We start from the raw sequence: 18,743 nt of genomic DNA, 5'->3' as shown, positions 1-18,743 counted from the left end.
ACAGACAGCATCCCTCTGTTGATTGTTAGGAGTTTAAATATTATCATTGGACATGTAAAGGGCCCCCCTGCTCCCTGCCTGCCCAGGAATCATGAGTGACACAGTAATATATCAATGTTAACAGATTGATTCATTCTTCAGTGACCTCTGTGTGTCCACCACTGTGTGAGGCCCCAAAGACGCTATCAGATGAGTAAGACACAATCTTACGTGGAAGTAGATTACATAGACCCGTGGTGGGCAAACTGCGGCTCGCAAGCTACATGCGGCTCTTTGGCCCCTTGTGTGTGGCTCTCCCAAAAAAATACCACGGCCTGGGCGAGTCTATTTTGAAGAAGTGGTGTTAGAAGTAGTTTAAGTTTAAGAAAATTTGGCTTTCAAAAGAAATTTCTGTCATTGTACTGTTGATACTTGGCTCTGTTGACTAATGCGTTTGCCAACCACTGACATAGACAACTAGCTAAAATCACAGTTTTATTACAGAAATATTAAGAATATGCCTTGTCAAGTGAAAGTCTACATTTTTCAAGTTCACAGTCTCCAGTTAGAAATGACTGTGTCATTCCATCCTCTCCCCACAGTAGCAGTTGTTAGGTGAATGGCTACCAAGCACATGGGCTATGGAATTAGAAAGAGCATCATACTAGCAGATATGCTATGTTTGGGACTTTGTCTGTTAAAGGTCAGAATTCCATCACAAGTTCCCTGAGGGTCAAAGTGCATCTTTTAAAATAAGAAATACCTCTAAGAGGTTTAGGCTACCAGATACTCACACTTTAGTGTGACATAGGACTGCCAGGTTATTCTGTATCTGACACCATGTGCATTGATAGAAGTAGGAATTTTTAGAAATGTTTTTATTGATTCTTCAGAGAAGGGAAGGGAGAGGGATAGAAACGAAGATGAGAGGGAAACATCATGGATCAATTGGCTGCCTCCTGCATGTCCCCTTCTGGGGACCGAGCTCTGCAATGTGGGCACATGCCCTGACCGGGAATTGGAATGGTGCTCAACCACTGAGCCACACGGGCCGGACAAGTGAGAGTTTTGAATGGGAATACAAGTGGGGGGAGAATTTTGGAGCCAGAACATTTTGGTGATGGAGCAAGCCATTATGGGATGCCAGGTGTTTGCCTTTGGATGGGTGGGGTAGGAGAACATCGAAAGCCAGAGCAACCAGCCCAAGGGGTAGAAAGAGAAAGGAAATCTCTAGAAGCTATTTCTTTCCTGTTCCTTCCCAGAATGCTACTCAGGGTGCTTTTGTCTCTTCCTCACCTGCTCCTGCATGGCCCCCTGCCCCAGGACCCAGCGTGGATGAGTTAGGTGTGCTCCCTGGTAAGGCTGACACTGTATGAATGCTGATTCTTGGCTGTATGCTCAGCCAGGTTACATGCTCAGCCAGCACAGATGCAGGAGATATAATTCTGATGAGATTGAGTCGGACTTGATGGTGGGTATTGGAAACTTACAGTCTTTACAAACAAGTTTCTTCTGATGCAGGGTTTGCCTGGGGCCGGGGGTGCTGCATCTCGTGGTCTTCCTGTGAGCTGCCCCGACAGCAGGAGGTCGGGAGCCAAGGTTTTCTCTCCTCCGTGTCCATCCCATTTCCTTGCAGAGTCTTGCCCAGTGCGTGTGTTGATAATACTCACACATGTAGTTAATTATCTACTTTGAGGAAAATCTGAAGCATGATTTTGATCTCAGGCCAGCTTCCCCCTCAGAACGTGATTGGAAATGGTAGGCAAGTTCAGATTTTAGATTAGGTAAAATTATCCTCAGGGAAGTTCCATTGTTACCAAAACCCTTTGAATTGACCTGACTTTTGGATTATGTACCCTCTAACAACTCACTCGTTATTAATTCAAAAAGAAAAAGAAATACACAGGCAAACAAAAGAGGATTATCCCTATAAATAAGGACTGGCTGCTAAAGGTGGAGGTGAGGAAGGAAAGCAAAACTCAGACAGTGTGTGCACCTCCGTCGGCACCCGTGTGAGCACCTTGCAGGAAAGGACCAGGCCTAGGTGAGCAGACACCTGCCATTAGTCATCTGCCACTGAATTTTGCATAAGTTGAAACTAGGGATTGGCAAACTACAGCCAACTGCCGGTTTGGTTCTTTTTGTTTGTGTTTCTACCCACTAAGAATTGTTCTTAACATTTTATAATGGTTATATTTAATTCATTCATTCATTCATTTAATATATATTATTTTTTGCAGAGAGGAAAGGAGAGGGAAAGTTAGAAACATCAATGAGAGAGAAACATCGATCAGGTGCCTCCTGCCCCCCCCTGGCCAAATGGGGTGGCCATCAGCCCGCAGGGAGTGCGGGTTGCAATAGGGGAGGAGGGAGAACTAAAAGCTGGAGACCGGGGGGGGGGGGGGGGGGAGGCACGTGTGCTCGTGCCTCCCCGGGATGTGCCCGCAACTAAGGTACATGCCCTTGACTGGAATCAAATCTGGGACCTTTCAGTCCATAGGCTGACGCTTTATCCACTGAGCCAAATCAGTTAGGGCTAATGGTTACATTTTAAAGGGTTATGTCAGTATCTATATAATGCTAAAAAAATTGACTATGTGGCCCTTTAAAAAAATGTTCAAAGGGCCCTGGTTCAAAACTCTTGAATTTCTTGCATGTTCTATTGCCATCATGGAATAGTCATGTCCGGATGCTGACCTGTGAAAGATTCTGGCTTCACAAGGATGCTCTTGTCCGAGGTCCCGCTTGGCTGTGGTAAAGCGAAAGAGAGAGAAGGGGTGGATGGGTGTGCCAAAGGGCTGGTTTGCTTCTGGTTTCCGTTGAGGCAGGTCACAGACTGACCACAGGGGCCAGCTGGGAAGTGCTGAGTATAGGCTTCTTCCAGGCTAAGCAGTAACATCGGTGAAAATGTGAAGGAAGTATGCTTCAAAGTGCATACTTTGTTTTTAGGGTTTTTTAGGGAGAGAGAGAGAAACATCTATGTGAGAGGGAAGCATTGATTGGCTGCCTCCTGCACGCCCCCTACTGGGGCTTGAGCCCACAACCCAGGCATGACTGGGAATTGAACTGGCGACTTTTCCGTGCACGGGATGCCACCCAATCCATTTAGCCATACGAACCCAGGCAGATGGACACTCTGGATGGTGCTATTTGTTCCCTCAGTCCTTTGACTTAATCTGCTGTGCGCACCCATTTATCAGAATGCCTGGAAAATTCCTGTTATGTGTGCCCTGATATGGGTTTCCTAACTACACTTAAGTAGCGTGCTGCAAAGGTGCCTTTGGAACCTGCCTTAGAAATGATAGTTCTTTCCTCACAGGAGAGCTTGACAATGCCTGAGCCCTTGGCTGAGCAGCATGCCTCAGCTGCACAGGGAACCTCGGGCCAGGTCTCCCTCTCCTCCTCCCCAGCTCCTGTGTCCGCCCGGGCCTGCCCACCTAGCTTACATGTCTTCCCTGCTTCCTAGTGAGATGAGCAGTTTGGACTCAAATCCACTGATCAGACTTTTTCTTATTTTGCTCATTAATGAGGCCAAGATCCTTCCCGAGACCCTAGTTCTTACACACACACACACACACACACACACACACACACACACCCGCTTCCCCGCTTTCCCGCTTTCCCGCTTTCTATACTTGCTTGCTGGCCCCTTGATTTATGCATGGGGAGGCAGGACCGTGTGTATTATCCTCACTGTTTGAGTCTCCAGGGCTCCGTACAAAGCCCTGGTATGAAAGAGGTGCTTAATAAATATTTATTGAATGAACTGATGGATGGATTCCACTTTCCACGTGAAACTTTAACTCCTGTATCTTTTTCCTGGACAATGATGTTCTTCCGCAGCACCTTAATTAGGTCCAGAGATCAGCAATTGGAAAGTGTTATTTTTCTGACGATTCCACGGTGCCCAGAGCAGGGTCAGAAACACTGTCGGGTGTTGATTGATTGTAATATGCTTTTGTGTTTCCACGTAATGTTAAGGCACGACAACTAAAAGTATAATTGTTCCCTTTCAGTGATCGTCACCCCCTTCACTGTTTGCTCATTTACTCGGCCTCTTATAAAAGCTAGAATGGCAGGATTTTATTTTGATTACTAAAGTGTGAAGGGAAAGTCTCTCCTCTTTTATCATTGCGCCACCTAGTGGATTATGTCCGTATACTGTGCAGTGGCCTTTGCTGATTTCCTGATGATTAATTATATATTCAAAAAAAAGGGGAAATGCTGGGAACTTTTTTTACGCTTTAAGACTACATACAATTTCTGCCCACAGTGTATGTCACTAGGCAGAAATGGATTCTCTTGACGAGCTCAACATTGTTTAATTTAGAATTTAATAAAGAAGTTGCCCATATCTGAAATGTTGTCCCATGTTACCAACAAAAGAAAACAATGAGTTGAGAGAAGGGTGTGTCCCCACATTGTTTTTCATGGATTGCCAGTTTAACTCAGTTTATGTATTAATGCTAAACAAGATGTTAGATCAAGAATGAGTAGTGTTTTTTCTAAGTTTGGAAACGTGCTGTCTCAAACATCTGAACTTCTTTTTGCTTTAAATTTTGTCATGAGAAAAAAAAATGTAGGAGACTATTTTCAGTTTCATCTACTCTGTTTTATTATTAAGTCAAAGTCATAAGCAAAGTGTGTAGATTTGCATTTTCATTATTTTTAGTAGCTTGTCATCTGGATGGGAGGTGAATGCAGGAAATTCCACCTTTCTTTCCCCTTCCTGCCTCTGGTCTCAGTTGCCCCTCCTCTTCATGGTGTTGTGTTCTAATACCACCAAGAATTATTTTGTTTTTCTCCCTCAATTTCCAGGAGATTCAGTGGACGTGCAATGTGCTAAACACACAATGCAGGAACACGTCCCCTTATCAAGTTTATGATGCTTTAAATATGTAACAAATACTTATGCAGTTGAGGCTGTAAATTGTAAACTCTTTTTAAAAAATATTTTTTATTGATTTTTTACAGAGAGGAAGGGAAAGGGATAGAGAGGTAGAAACATTGATGAGAAACATTGACCGGCTGCCTCCTGCACGCCCCCTACTGGGGATGGGAGGAGTGTGCGCAGGGGAGGTGCATCTTCTTACCCACAGATCCTAGGCAGGACCTGAGATGGTGCTTTTCTAACAAGCTCCCAGGTATGGCAGCAGTTTCTAAAGGGGAGGGTCTTTATGGCCCTGCCTTTATTCCCCCATCCTGAGAGGACAGGCGTGCCTTTGAGGCTCAGGATGCTGTGCCTCAGGGGCTCTCAGGGGAGGGAGCAGGCACACGGATACATGAGGGGAGCATTGTGCCTTGGGTCAGGGAGGGACAGCTCACCATGGGTGGCTCATACAGGGCCAACTAGCAGGATGCACCCGCGGACTCTAATCATTGTTTTTCTAACCTGCCTTTTGCCAGCTAATAATTTTCTCTCTATCTTGGTGCCTGTCATGGGGTGGTGGTTTGTGTGTATGTTTGTTTTTGTACACGGAAGCTATGTTTTAATGTTTTGCTGGCTTAGTCAGGTTGAAAATCACAAAGTGGACAGGGCTGTGTGTCTGTTGGTAAATTAGCACCTTCCTTTTTGGCTTATTAATGGCTTTGCAATTACAAATAAGAAAGATCTGTTTAAATGATAATTGTACCATTATCATTTAAATGATAATGGTCAGTGTACCAAAACTGTGAACACAGTGAACACAGGCCTTAAATATAATGAACTTATCTGCTGATGCTTCTTTGCCTCATAGTTTGTTAAAATTGGACTCGTGCAGGGCAGGTCTGGGTTCAGATTGTGACTAGCCACCTAGTGGCTTTGGGGCCAAGGGCAAGTTCTTAATATCTCAGGACAAACACACACACACACACACACACACACACACACACACGCACACACACATTCATATATGTACTAGAGGCCTGGTGCACGGGATTTGTGCACTGGTGGGGGCGTGGCCTGTGGGGATAGGTCCGCTGTGGGAGCGCTGCTCCCTGGTCTGGCATCTTCGGTGGAGCACTCGCCTCTCCAGGGGACCAGGTCGGGGCCAGGCCCAAGGACAATAGCACTGAGAGGGGGTGGAATAGGCCTGAGTCCGGCAGCAGCCACAAACCCACCTCCCAGCCTCCGGGGTCTGCTCTGTGAGCCCAGTGGTGGTGCTGCTGCATGGCCTGTGGGTGTGCAGAGGAGGAGGAAGGGCCTGCATGGAGCGTCTGCCCCCTGGTGGTCACTGTGCATCATAGTGGCTGGTCGACTGGCCATTCTGGCTGTTGCGCTGCCCGGTCGCTAGGCTCTTATTGTGTAGGATAGGATAATGTATAATGACGTGTATCCCATACGTGTGTGTGTGTGTGTGTGTGTGTGTATTCTAAATTAAGACTATTTCTTTCTAGAGCAGTTGAAGGTTTGCAGCAAAATTGAGGGAAGAGTACAGAGATTTCCCAGATACCCCCCTCCCCACCCAGGCACAGCCTCCCCCATTATTAACATCCCACACCAGAGTGGTCCATTCATTACAGCTGATGAGCCTACACTGACACGTCCTTATCGCCGAAAGCCCATCGTTTACCTTACAGTTCACTCTTAGATGTGGGTTTGGACAAATGTATAATGACATGCATCCCATCATTATGGTGCCGTACAGAGTATTTTCACTGCCCTAAACGTCTTCCATGCCCTGCCTCCTTCGCTGTCCCTCCCTCCCTCCCTTCCTCTCTCTCTCCAATCTTCCAACCCCTGATCTTTTTATTTATTGTCTTGTAGTGTTGCCTTTTTCAGAGGTTACAGAGTGGTAATCCTGCAGTTATACAGCTTTTTCCGGTGGGCGCCTTTCACTTGGTCACGTGCATTTCAGTGTTCTCCACGTCTTTTCATGGCCCGGCAGCTCATTTCTTTCCCTCTCTGAAGCGTGTTCCGTTGCCTGGATGGACCACCGTTGTTATCTGTCCGCCTCCCGAAGGGCGTCTTGGCTGCTTCCAGGTTCTGGCAATTTCGAATAAAGCCGCTCTAACCATCCGTGCGCAGGTTTCTGTGTGGCCGTGAGCTTCCGTTGCCTCGGGTGAACACCGAGGAGCACGATGGTTGGTGAGAGTGGGTTTACGAGTAATTTTGTAAGAACCCATCCGACCACTTTCCAGAGTGGCCGCTCGGTGTTCCGTGCCCCCCGGCAACGAATTAGGTTCCTTTTGCTCCGCGCCCTCCCCAGCCTTGGAGGTCAGGGTTCCAGGCTGCGGCCAGCGGGAGCCAGCTCACAGGATGGTGAGCAGTTGTCTGGGGTCCTCGGTCTGGTGCCCCGCTGCGTGTTAATGACTTCCTGTCTTTGCAGCTCTCGTAACCTTCTCATCCCTGGTCCCCAGGGCCGGTGTGTTCGAAGACTACCACGCTGTAGATTGAGTTACAATATTTTGACATCTCTGTCCGTGCTGAGGATGTGTGTGCCGAGCAGGTGACTGCCCAGGCACATGGAGTACGTGTAGCGTCTTGAATTCACCCTGAAGGTTATCCCTCCTGGCTGTGACCGTGCAGTTCCCTCTTCCGAGAAGGTCCACCCACCAACACATCAGTCACCCTCTAGCACTGAGCTCCCGCAGAGCCCTGAGGGGGTGGGTGGGCCTTCCCCGGGGCTGGTGCACCCCCGTCACCCACCCCCAGGGAATAACTCCCACCCAGGCCATCCACTTACCCATCACCCACCTTTCTCCAGCCCCTCGTGGCCCTTTTTCTTCCCTGTACATGATAACCTTGTTTCTCCCAAGGGCCTTTGCGTCTGTTGTTCCCTCTCTCTGGAGGGCTGTCCAGAGTTTCTTATCATTAGTTCTTCCCAATGTCACATCTCATGGCCCTTACTGCTACCTGAGATTATACTATGCTTACTTGTTTATTGTCTGTCTCCTCCTTTAAAAAAAAAAAATATATATATATATATATATATATATATATATATATATATATATATATTTTAATTTTTTACAGAGAGGAAGAGAGAGGGATAGAGAGTTAGAAACATCAATGAGAGAGAATCATCGATCAGCTTCCTCTTGCACACCCCCTGCTGGGGATATGCCCGCAACCAAGGTACATGCCCTTGACCGGAATTGAACCCGGGACCTTTCAGTCTGCAGGCCGACGCTCTATCCACTGAGCCAAACCAGTTTCGGTGCCTGTCTCCTCCTTTAACCTCCTCCCTGTGAGGGGAGGGTGTGGGCTTGTGATCTCCCCAGGACCTAGAACAGGGTCTGACACTGTATCCCAGAGGCTCCTGGAACGCTGGTGGCATGGACGAGCCTCGGGTATTTATTTGACCGCGGTTGTCTTCGCAGCGCTGTGCTCATGGTCCCCCTTCCCCAGGGGCTGTGACTGCCTTCGGGTGGGATCAGGGTTGTCTGTCTTTCCATCCACAGGGCCAGTGGATTGCTGCTCAGTAAATGAGCTTGAATATGTGAATTTGGAAGTTTGGAATCCTTGAGAAAGAAATCCTTACATTTGCCGAAACCGGTTTGGCTCAGTGGTAGAGCGTCGGTCTGCGGACTGAAAGGTCCCAGGTTCGATTCCGGTCAAGGGCATGTACATTGGTTGTGGGCACATCCCCAGCAGGGAGTGTGCAAGAGGAAGCTGGTCTATGTTTCTCTCTCATTGACATTTCTAGCTCTCTATCTCTCTCCCTTCCTCTCTGTAAAAAATCAATAAAATATATTAAAAAAAAGAAAAAAAAGAAATCCTTACATTCTTGAGATCTTCTCAAGGAGGCAGCTGTCCACCACAAAATGCCCATTTGAACAACAAACTGCTGGTCAGAACAGGCTGCAGGGTTTGGATGGCCATCTCTCTGGCCTTCTTCCGGGTCTTGGCCCTGTGCTGTTCTTTAGGCCCTGAGTGTCCTCCCTCCCTCCCTCCCTCCCTCCCTCCCTCCCTCCCTCCCTCCCTCCCTCTTATTCATTGTTCAGAACTCATCCCAATGTCCTTCGCTCATGGTGAACACCCTGCACTCCCCACCCACTCTGACTAGATCAGATGCCGGCTCTTGCCAAGCATCCCCAGGGCTGTGCTGTACATGGATTGACCTTCATTTGATCCTCAGGCCTTGCCCATTGCACCTGGTAAACATTTGCTGAATGACTACAGAGTGAGTGGTAGCCTGTTTGCACATTCATGTTCGTAGCAGCAGCGTACTTCACAACAGTCAAGAGGTGAAAGTAACCCAAGTGTCTCCATCGGCAGATGATGATAGATAAACAAAATGTGGTCTGTATGTACCATGGAATGTTATTCCCCCCAGAAAGGAAGGGAATTCTGACAGATGTTACAAGGGTGACCCTTGACATTGTGTTGAGTGAAACAAGCCAGACACAAAAAGACAAACACTTTATGATCCCACTTACGTGAGGTGCCCGGAGTCGTCCAATTCATAGAAGTGGTTGTCTGGGGCCCCCAGGCGGAGGAAGCAGGGAGCTGTTTAATGGGAACAGAATTCCAGTTTTGCAAGATGAGAGTCCTGGAGATTGGGCAACAGTGAGAAAGGATCTACTGCCACTGAGCCGCACACTGAGGAATGGTTGTGAGCTTATGTTGTGTGTGTTGGTTTTTTTTTTTAGCCCAATTTTAAAAAATCATGCAGGGCTGAAACCAGTTTGGCTCAGTGGGTAGAGCGTCAGCCTGTGGACTGAAAGGTCCCAGGTTCGATTCCAGTCAAGGGCATGTACATTGGTTTCGGGCACATCCCCGGTTGGGGGTGTGCAGGAGGCAGCTGGTTGATGTTTCTCTCTCATCAATGTTTCTAGCTCTCTATCTCTCTCCCTTCCTCTCTGTAAAAAAAAAAAAAAAAAAAAATCAATAAAATATATATTTTTAAAAAAATTGTGCAGGAAGAAACTGTGACTTCTGGAAACCTGGAATTCTTAAATTGTAGGATGCCTTTGACTTCTGGGCTGGGTGGGATGCATGAATTTAAGGGAAAAGGTATTTATTTCCTCACCAGGAAAGCTCATGTGATTTCCTGAGGACTGTCAGCATGTAGGAGTGAGCTGCCTTAAGCAACCTCTTTTCCTCCACCTGGATTCTCTGCACCCGGCACCCAGGAGCCTGCCTGTGCCTGCACCGCTGGCATTGAGTCCTAGGCACCCTCAGTTTCCAAGATCTTCCTCCAGTAGGGTTCCTTTGTGTGTGTGTGTGTGTGTGTGTGTGTGTGTTTATTGTTAATCCTCACCTGAGGATATTTTTTCCCCATTGATTTTCAGGGGGAGTGGAAGAGAGAGACAAAGTCAGAGAGAAACATCAATGTGAGAGAAACACATCAATTGGTTGCCTCCTGCACCAGGGCCCGGGCCGGGGAGGACCTTCCCACCAAGGTATGTGCCCCTGACCCAAATCGAACCTAGGACCCTTTGGTCCGCAGGCCGACACTCAATCCACTGAGCCAAACTGGCTAGGGCAGTAGGGTTCCTTTGTACTCTCTGTGCTCTTCAGTGTAAGATTTGAAACAAACTTTCATTAATTTCCCATCCTGTTCTTCTGTTCCAGCACTTTTGAAGAGCAGATTCTTTTTTTTTTCTTTTTTTTAATAATATATATTTTACTGATTTTTCACAGAGAGGAAGAGAGAGGGATAGAGAGTTTGAAACATCGATGAGAGAGAATCATCGATCAGCTGCCTCTTGCACACCCCCTACTGGGGATGTGCCCGCAACCAAGGTACATGCCCTTGCCCGGAATTGAACCCGGGATCTTTCAGTCTGCAGGCCGACGCTCTATCCACTGAGCCAAACCGGTCCCGGCTGAACAGCATATTCTTGCCCTGGCCGATGTGGCTCAGTTAGTTTGGCATTGACCTGTGCACCAAAAGGTCACTGGTTCCATTCCTGGCCAGGGCACATGCCCGGTTTGCAGGCTTGATCCCCGGTAGGGGGCATGCAGAAGGCAGCCTATCCATGTTTCACTCTTGGCGTCAGTGTTTCTCTCCTTCTCCCTTCCTTTCTTCCTAAAGATCAATACAAAAATAAGTAGTTAAAAAAAAAAAAAAACCATACTTAACTCTTGTTGAGGCCAAGGAAAGGACGCGAACATTTTGAGTGTGCATGTCAATGAGCACTAAAGCATGCACGCTTGGTAGAGGTTGCCTTGTTTCACGCTGCCAAATAGATACTTGGCCCTCTGAGGTGTAGGTGGGACAATCCCCATTTTTTAAAGAAGGCAACAGAGAGCCATCCAAGGCTCACGGGCTAAGTGACAGAACAGATGGAAACGGCATCCCAGACTCTATGTCCCTAAAACTCGCATCATTGCCTCTGTTCAGGTTATGTCCTCTGGAGTCCAGATTTATTCATATCTCCGCCTCAAAAACCGGGTGGCGCACGGGAGTGACATCCATGCGGTTGTGAGAATGACCGCCGGTTCCCCGGAGACCGTGCTTCCAAAACCCACACCTCGATCCAAGCCCCAGGCGTCCCTGAACATCTTTTCTCCGTGTTCAGAGACCTAAAATGCAAGACAAAGAAAGAAACAGACAGGAGGCCCTCTGTTGTTCTTTTATCTGTTACGTTTTCAGAAAGGTTGGAGGGAAAAGGGCCAAGGGAGCACTCTGCCCTTGACGTGGCTCCGCGTGGTACCAACTCCCCAAGCCCTGTCTTCCTCCAGCCAGTACACCTCATGGTCTCCACGGATGTGAAACATTGATCTTCATGCCTTTTCATTTCTGTGTGACGTTAGCATTTCAGTTCCACTGAAATGTTCACAGCTTCTAGCCACCTTACAGTGTGTGTGTGTGTGTGTGTGTGTGTGTGTGTGTGTGGTAATTATAGTTATAGGAGGGTCAATATTAAATGAATACTTCTGCACCTATTCCTTCCTGTAGTATTGCTCTCTAGGATCCTACTTAGATTCTATGAGATCGGAACCCGTTGGTATGTCTGGAAGGAATATTTTGAGTCATTGATGCTCTAGGTCCCTCGCCCGGGGGAGAGGGCGGGAGGGAAAGCCGTGAGAGTGATGTGCTTCCAGGCTGCCTGCCTCCTTCCCCACCGGTGATGCTTTTCAGAGCGTTCGGCATCCCCGCCACCGCCGTCTGGGTGTCCCTGTGCGAGATGACCACAGGCTTTGCCGGGAATGTGGGCCACTATCGTGTGGGCCTTACGTAACCACGCGCAGGGGTGGCAGTGGGCGCGCAGCCTGGCGTGCGTGGGCAGCGGCCTGGCTGGGTCACTCCCCAGCGTGGCCATGAAGACGGCTCAGTTCCTGCAGAGGATGTGGCTCCAGGCCGGCAGAAAGCTGGGGCTGTTGAAAGGCCATGTGAGTCTCTCTCTGCCAGCTGTCACCCCCTTCCTCTTTCCCAGCCTTTCCTTTCAGGAAGCGGTTGGGTGGGGGTGGGGGTGGGGGCAGCAAAATCCCTCCCACCTTTCTCCACGGGTTTATTTCGTGCTGGCAGCTTTCCGTACGTAACACATGGGGAGATGCAGATGGCGGTCCGTCGTGGGTTTTTTTTAATGACTTGCCTCATGTGTAGTGGACTTCTGTGACGCGGATGGCCGCCCCCGGGGAGGTGTGAGTCCAAGGCTGCTGTTTTCCAGGGACTCGGGGAGCCGCTGGTGCTCCCTGGGAAAACCTCACGGACGGCCGCCCGCGTGGAAGATGCTGGTGTGTAGGCACGCCTTGTTGTTTTGGGAAGAGCTTTGGGCTTCCTTATTCTGCAGTAATCGGTATTCTTATCCTATGCTTAGGCTTCTCCATGAGAAGAAAGAGGTTTCCCCCTGTCCTTTTTTGTGTGGTTCGGACAAAGGTGGTGCTGGAACATGTAGGAGTGTTTGCTTTCGTGGCTTGGGGTCTTTGTCAAGCAGGTCCCTTCTGCGCCGGTTTTCATTCCTCTTTACCTTGAGCTTTGGAGACTTTGGGTCTCTGTCTTTTGGTTGGGTTTTAACATATTTCCATATTCTTGATAGAAAATACAGGATGTTTCCCGTTTGGCGATTCTTCCAAAGGAAAGAAACCTTGTAACAACTGGAGGGTACTTTTTAAAGAACAGGGCAAATAACTGTTTGTTTTTTTGTTTTTTGTGTCCCCCCCCCCCCCCCCAAACTACCTTATTCTTAACACAAAGCTTTTCTATTTATGGTAGAAAAATGAGCTCTCTTCACTTTCCATGTCCTGTAGAAATGATTCCTTCTTCTTTTTTTTTTTTTCCTGGTTATTTATATAAAAAATTAAAAAAAATTCTTTATTGATTATGGTATCACATATTTGTCCACATTCTCCCATTTTTATCCCAAACCCTTCCCCATGCATGCCCCCACCCCCCTGTTGTCTGTGACCACTGGTTAGGCTTATATGCACACATACAAGTCCTTTGGTTGATCTTTCTGCCTAACCCACACCCTCCCCTACCTTTCCTCTGAGGTCTGACAGTCTGATCAATGCTTTCCTGTCTCCGGGTCTGTTTGTGTTCATCAGTTTATATTCATTATTTCCCCTAAATGAGTGAGCTCATGTGCTACTAGAAATACACTCATAAGAACCGAAAATGAGACAAGCAAGAATGGTTATGCTGAGAGGCAAATGAATCAGTCTGTAGTGAGTTTCTTTCTGGGCCACCAGTTCCTTTGAGTCCCAATTTCAATGTCAAACAGTTCCTTATGTGTATATGTCAGAAATGATATTTCAGTTCTGGATGGTGGGCAAACGGTGGTGATGCAGGTCCTACCCTCTCTGATTTGGTCCTGGTCAGCCTGCAGTGACAGACAGCTGCTGACTGCTGGTATGGCAAGGCGACGTCAGCGTCTTCTATCTCTGGACGGCTTCTCTTCTGTCTTCATGGCTGGAGCAGTCCTGTCAATTCCTTCTAATATCGAGGAGCTTGTTATTAATACTCCTTTCATGAAAAATGAAAGTGACGAGAAAAAAGTGGGGCATCACATGGGTCCCAGGCAGCTGGAATGTTGACTTGGGGTGAAAAGGAGTCTTGGAGTCTCCTGCACCGTGTAGCCCCCAGAGCTAGCCTCACTCTCCACCTTTCATTCCCTTCCATGCCTTCACACACCCTCTCATGTGACTGCTTCTGCCTCCTGCCTTGCCCTTCCTTCAATAGAAATGATCCCCCTTTCTTCTGCTCTTTCCCCTTGCAAAGTCTGTACTGCATTAGAGAATATTTGTGCACATATATGTATCATCCGTGGACACGGACAATAGGCGATGAAGGCCTGGGTGGTGGGGGGCAGGGTGAGCTAGAAGAGGTCAGTGGGGGAAACAAGGGGACATATGTAATACTTTGAACAATAAAGATAAAAAAAAAAAGAATGTTTGTATAGGGGCTTGGCCAGGAACCAGGTAGCCTGTGATGTTGACTCACATGCTCCCCCATTTTTTAATTCATGAAATATTGGGACATATACAAGAATCCTATATCTAAATCAAAAGCATGATCTTAACACAAGTCCCCATGAGCTCGTCAAGCGTGTCCATGAACCTTCCCTGTCTCACTGCGCCTCACTCCTCAGCCATTGCATCCTGAATTTCGTGGTTCTCGTTCCCTACACACATCTGTGCTCACAAATATCCCTACACAAGAGATTAGTTTCGTTGGCTCCCCCCGCCCCCCCCCCCCCCCCCCCCCGTTGTGATACAAACTGCATCACCTAACATTTACAGTCTTAGCCAAATTCTTACAAGTCCAGTTCAGTAAAGTCTGTTCACATTATTGGGAACAATGATCTCACACTCGATGAATTCTTCTAGGATGTTTCTCACTCAGCGGTGTGTGTGAGATGCATGTGTTGTAGTATGTGTGGCTCTAGTGTGTATTCGTTGCTGCATAACATTGCATTTTAATAGTAGATCATGATTTTTATGTCTTGTCTGCTTTTGGTTGATATTGGGCTTGTTTCTAGGAGTTGGCTATTGAAGGCATTGCTGCTAAGAATACCCTCTTGTGTACCCTTGTGCACACATTCACACAGTTACTGCGTCATGGAATATCTTTATCTTTGACACATGCGCGCTCTCCCTATAGCCCTGCATGCAAAGTGCCCTAATGCTAAACAGCTGCCCCCCCCCCCCCCCCAGCATTCACACAGACATTCTGAATATTGATGGAGGTCCTCTGATCTGTGCACAGCTCAGCACAGGGTGGAGAGCACCCAAGGCCCGGGGTTCCATGTGAAAGGCATGAGCTCAGCTCTCAGCTACACTGCTGCACGCTGGCAGCCTGCCCTCAGGGATGCATGCAGAGCTGGCATTCTGAGGGATAGGTGTGATTATGGGGGGCGCTGTGTGCTTCTGAAAAGATAATCTTGTGTAGAGAAGAGGCAGGGGAGACAGTGAATTGCTTTTGGGGCACTCCTTGGTTGGTAAACTCCACATGGGCTTTGGCTGTTTTATTCATCAATGTATCTCAAGTTCCGGAACCACCTGTTTGGTGCGTTAGGGGTTGCTAATAAATATTTTCCAATGAACGAGTGAGTGAGGGAAGGAAGGAAGGAAGGCTCTCAAGGCATGAAGGGTTTCCTCTGAGACCTTTGCAAAAAAAGGTCACAGCTCTGTGGACTAAATAAATACATACGCATAGTTACTGTATATTTTTAATGCTCAAAGGAGGTATTAAAATTTGTTTTTCTCCAGTTCTCTTACCTTTTAAGATTTTAAGCTTACCATTTAGTTTAACAGAACATATATTCTTTTAATATTATGTTTAAGTAGTGAATGTGATATGCCACAGTTTCTTAGCCCTGAATAAGAAGACCCTTGCAGTTTGATGAGAGTCATATCAAAGCTGGTGAGACCTTTGGGCACCTGGTAAGGTCTGGTTAAGAATTTGACTTAGTCCTACTGGTAGTGGTAGGGGATTAACCTGCTCTCTGGCAAATCTATTTTTTTTTTTTTCCACTCTGCCACCTCCTCTTTACCTGACTAACCACTCCCTCCATCCAGTAGATCTGGGGCAGATCTAATTTAAGTCACCCCTGCAGGCAGCACAGAAATCAAGACAGAATAATCTCATTATGGAAGAACAGTGAATTTCAAAATCCAGGCTTATTCTACTTGGGCAACATTAAAAAAAAATCTATAGCAATTCATGTATTTGCCTAAACAATAAAAAAAAATTGTAAATCTAAAACTGTGAAAAGGGAGTGTGCTGTTTTTATTTTAAAATAAAAATGTATTCGAAAAGCAATGTGCTCATATAAAAATATTTTCTGCCATCCCACAGCTCTTAGGGGGAAGTTTAACATTTTTTTTTTGGTATTTATTCTTCTAGTCTTTTCCCTAAAAGCATCTATATGAAAACAGGAATGGAAACAGAGATGTTTTGTGTCTTGATCCCCACAGTAGACATTTAAATATAGAGCTCTATGTAAACACATAGGTACCTGCTTCCTATTGTTGGATATTTTATGATCATCTGTTTAAAAAATATAAGGAGATATAAACAAGTTTATATGTATTTGTGTGCTTGTGCAAATATTTCTGTAGAGTAAACTCCTGGAAGTGGCATTGATTGGCCAAGAGACACGCAGATGTTACATTGTGGTACAGGCATTGGTAGTTTGCCCCCTGGAAGGTCTGTGCTAATTTATATTCCCACTGCTTCCACCCACAGTGGACAGACCAGAAATGAAAAGTTCTCTTTAATTGAAAACGTAGTCATCATGAATTCGTTTCAGTGCCTGGGCATTTCACTGGGTCGGTTCATTTAACCGAAATATCACTCTCTTTTTGGACACTCAACCCTATAGCATTGCTTAATCCTAGGGGGATGGTTGCTGTGGTATTGGTTAGTTTTTTTCTGAGCCAAACCAGCTATGAGTAGTTTTTCTGTTTTTAAAAAAATCACAAAATATTTCATCACAGATACTGTTTTAAAGATCTTAGATCTTAATTGTACTTGACTTCAGGCTTTTATTCCTGCTCTTTAGAAGTTGGCTGTCATTCTGATTGTTTTAGTAGTAATCTTCTGTCTAGCTGCTCTCAAGCCACTGTATCTTTTTCTGACCTGATAGTTCCATGTGTTTGAAAGTGTTTTTCTTTTTCTTTTTAATTGATTTTTTTTTTTAAGAGGGAGAGAGAAGAAGAAACATGTGAGAGCTTAACAAGTAAGTGGCTGCCTGCTGCACGCCCCCTAGTGGACCAGGAATGGAACTGGCAACCTTTCAGTGCCTGGGTCGATGCTTAACCAATTGAGCCACACCAGTGAGGGCTCTTTTCTTTTTAAAAGCCTGCCCTCCTTGCCGTGCACTGGGCTTCCTGAACCGGAAGCATCCTCAATTCTGGAAGAGCCATTATCTCTTCCGACATTGCATCTCTCCTCCACTCTTATCACGTCTTTCAGAATATGTAATTAGATGTACTGTGATCCTTTGTCACTCTTGTCTATGTTTCACTTTTGAAATGCTTTGTGCTGCATCTGGTTAATTTCTTCACATCTGTCTTTCAATTAATTGATGAGTGTCTTCACCTGTGTGTAATCTGTGTGTGTTTTTAAAAAAATATATATTTTATTGATTTTTTTTTCCAGAGAGGAAAGGAGAGGAGTAGAGAGTTAGAAACATTGATGAAAGAGAAACATTGATCAGCTGCCTTGACCGGAATCAAACCTCTGGGACCCTTCAGTCCGCAGACCGACACTCTATCCACTCAGCCAAACTGATTAGGGCTGTAGTATGTGGTTTAATCCATTCTTTATCTAATTTCAATCATCACATTTTTTCATTTCTACAAATTTTGCTTTTTTTTTTTCTTCAGGCTTGCTTTTAGTCATTCTTGATGGTCTTTCTTTCTTTTTTCTTTTTTTTTCATTATACTTTCAGTATCTCCTTTTAATTTCCTATGGTAGACATGGTGCATATTTAACATACTTTTTGTGGTCTGCGACTGATATTTTCAGTATTGACCACATTTAATTCTGCAGTTTTTGGTTTCTTTTAACACTCAGTCATGCAGCTTATTTGATGTATGTGTTTAGATTGTGAACTCTCGTTCCTCAGATGGGTAGCTCGGGCATTCTCGGAAGCCTGTGCTTGAGTGAGTTCCTTGGAGAGAATTGGTATCTGCCTCTGGGGACCTGGGTCCTAGCAGAGCAGAACCACTTTGGGCCGGAGTGTTTGGGTCGTGTGTGCTCATATCCATAATATGAATTTCAGTCCCAAACCTTGGTGAGTACAGGTCTGTTGATAGGAATTCTCCAGCAAGATGTTTTTAGTTATTTGCATTCTACTCAGCACTAAGGATGAGATGTGTCCATGCCATCTCCCTCTGCCTGGGGTTGTCCCCCTCATGCATCTACTTTGATCTGATCTCCATCCAGTTTGGATCCTCCCATTTATCTCTCTTCCCAGCAGCTCCTGTAAATTCCTGTGTCAGGTCTGGCTTCTCTCTCCAGGTTTGAGCAGTCTTGGCATTTCTAGCCTTTAAAGATTTCCCTTCAAGGCAGTCTGTACTGATGCATTATTATTATTTTTTTAAATGATGCCCATTATTCTCTGGTTTTTCTAGACATCTATTTTGGACTGTTGTTACAACCTGAAGCCCCAGCGGTCTGTCTAGCCAGGCATTTTCATTTTTCACATCCAGCAATATTGATGAAAAAAAGGGATTTCACAGACTACACAACTGAACCCTTTTTGTGATAAGACCGTGGATTCCTTTAGATATAAAAATGCAAAAAACTTGCCTGGGAGATTGCCTTTGATAGGAAGAGCAGAGACTGGTTAAAAAGAATAGCAAGCCCTGGCTGGTTTAGCTCAGTGGATAGAGTGTCAGCCTTCAGACTGAAGGGTCCCAGGTTCGATTCTGTCAAGGGCAC

General features: G+C 46.2%; 1 protein-coding gene across 6 annotated transcripts in view; it reads left to right on the top strand.

Annotated features, from left to right (window-relative positions):
- The window catches only part of TJP2 (tight junction protein 2), a 106,481-nt gene that overhangs the window by 50,358 nt on the left and 37,380 nt on the right, over positions 1-18,743 (top strand). The window lies entirely within an intron of this gene.

Source organism: Pipistrellus hanaki (genome assembly GCF_964339955.1).
Source record: "Pipistrellus hanaki genome assembly, chromosome: 11".
Taxonomy (NCBI): domain Eukaryota; kingdom Metazoa; phylum Chordata; class Mammalia; order Chiroptera; family Vespertilionidae; genus Pipistrellus; species Pipistrellus hanaki.
The sequence above is the reverse complement of the archived record's forward strand: the minus strand, read 5'-3'. Positions and strand labels throughout refer to the sequence as shown.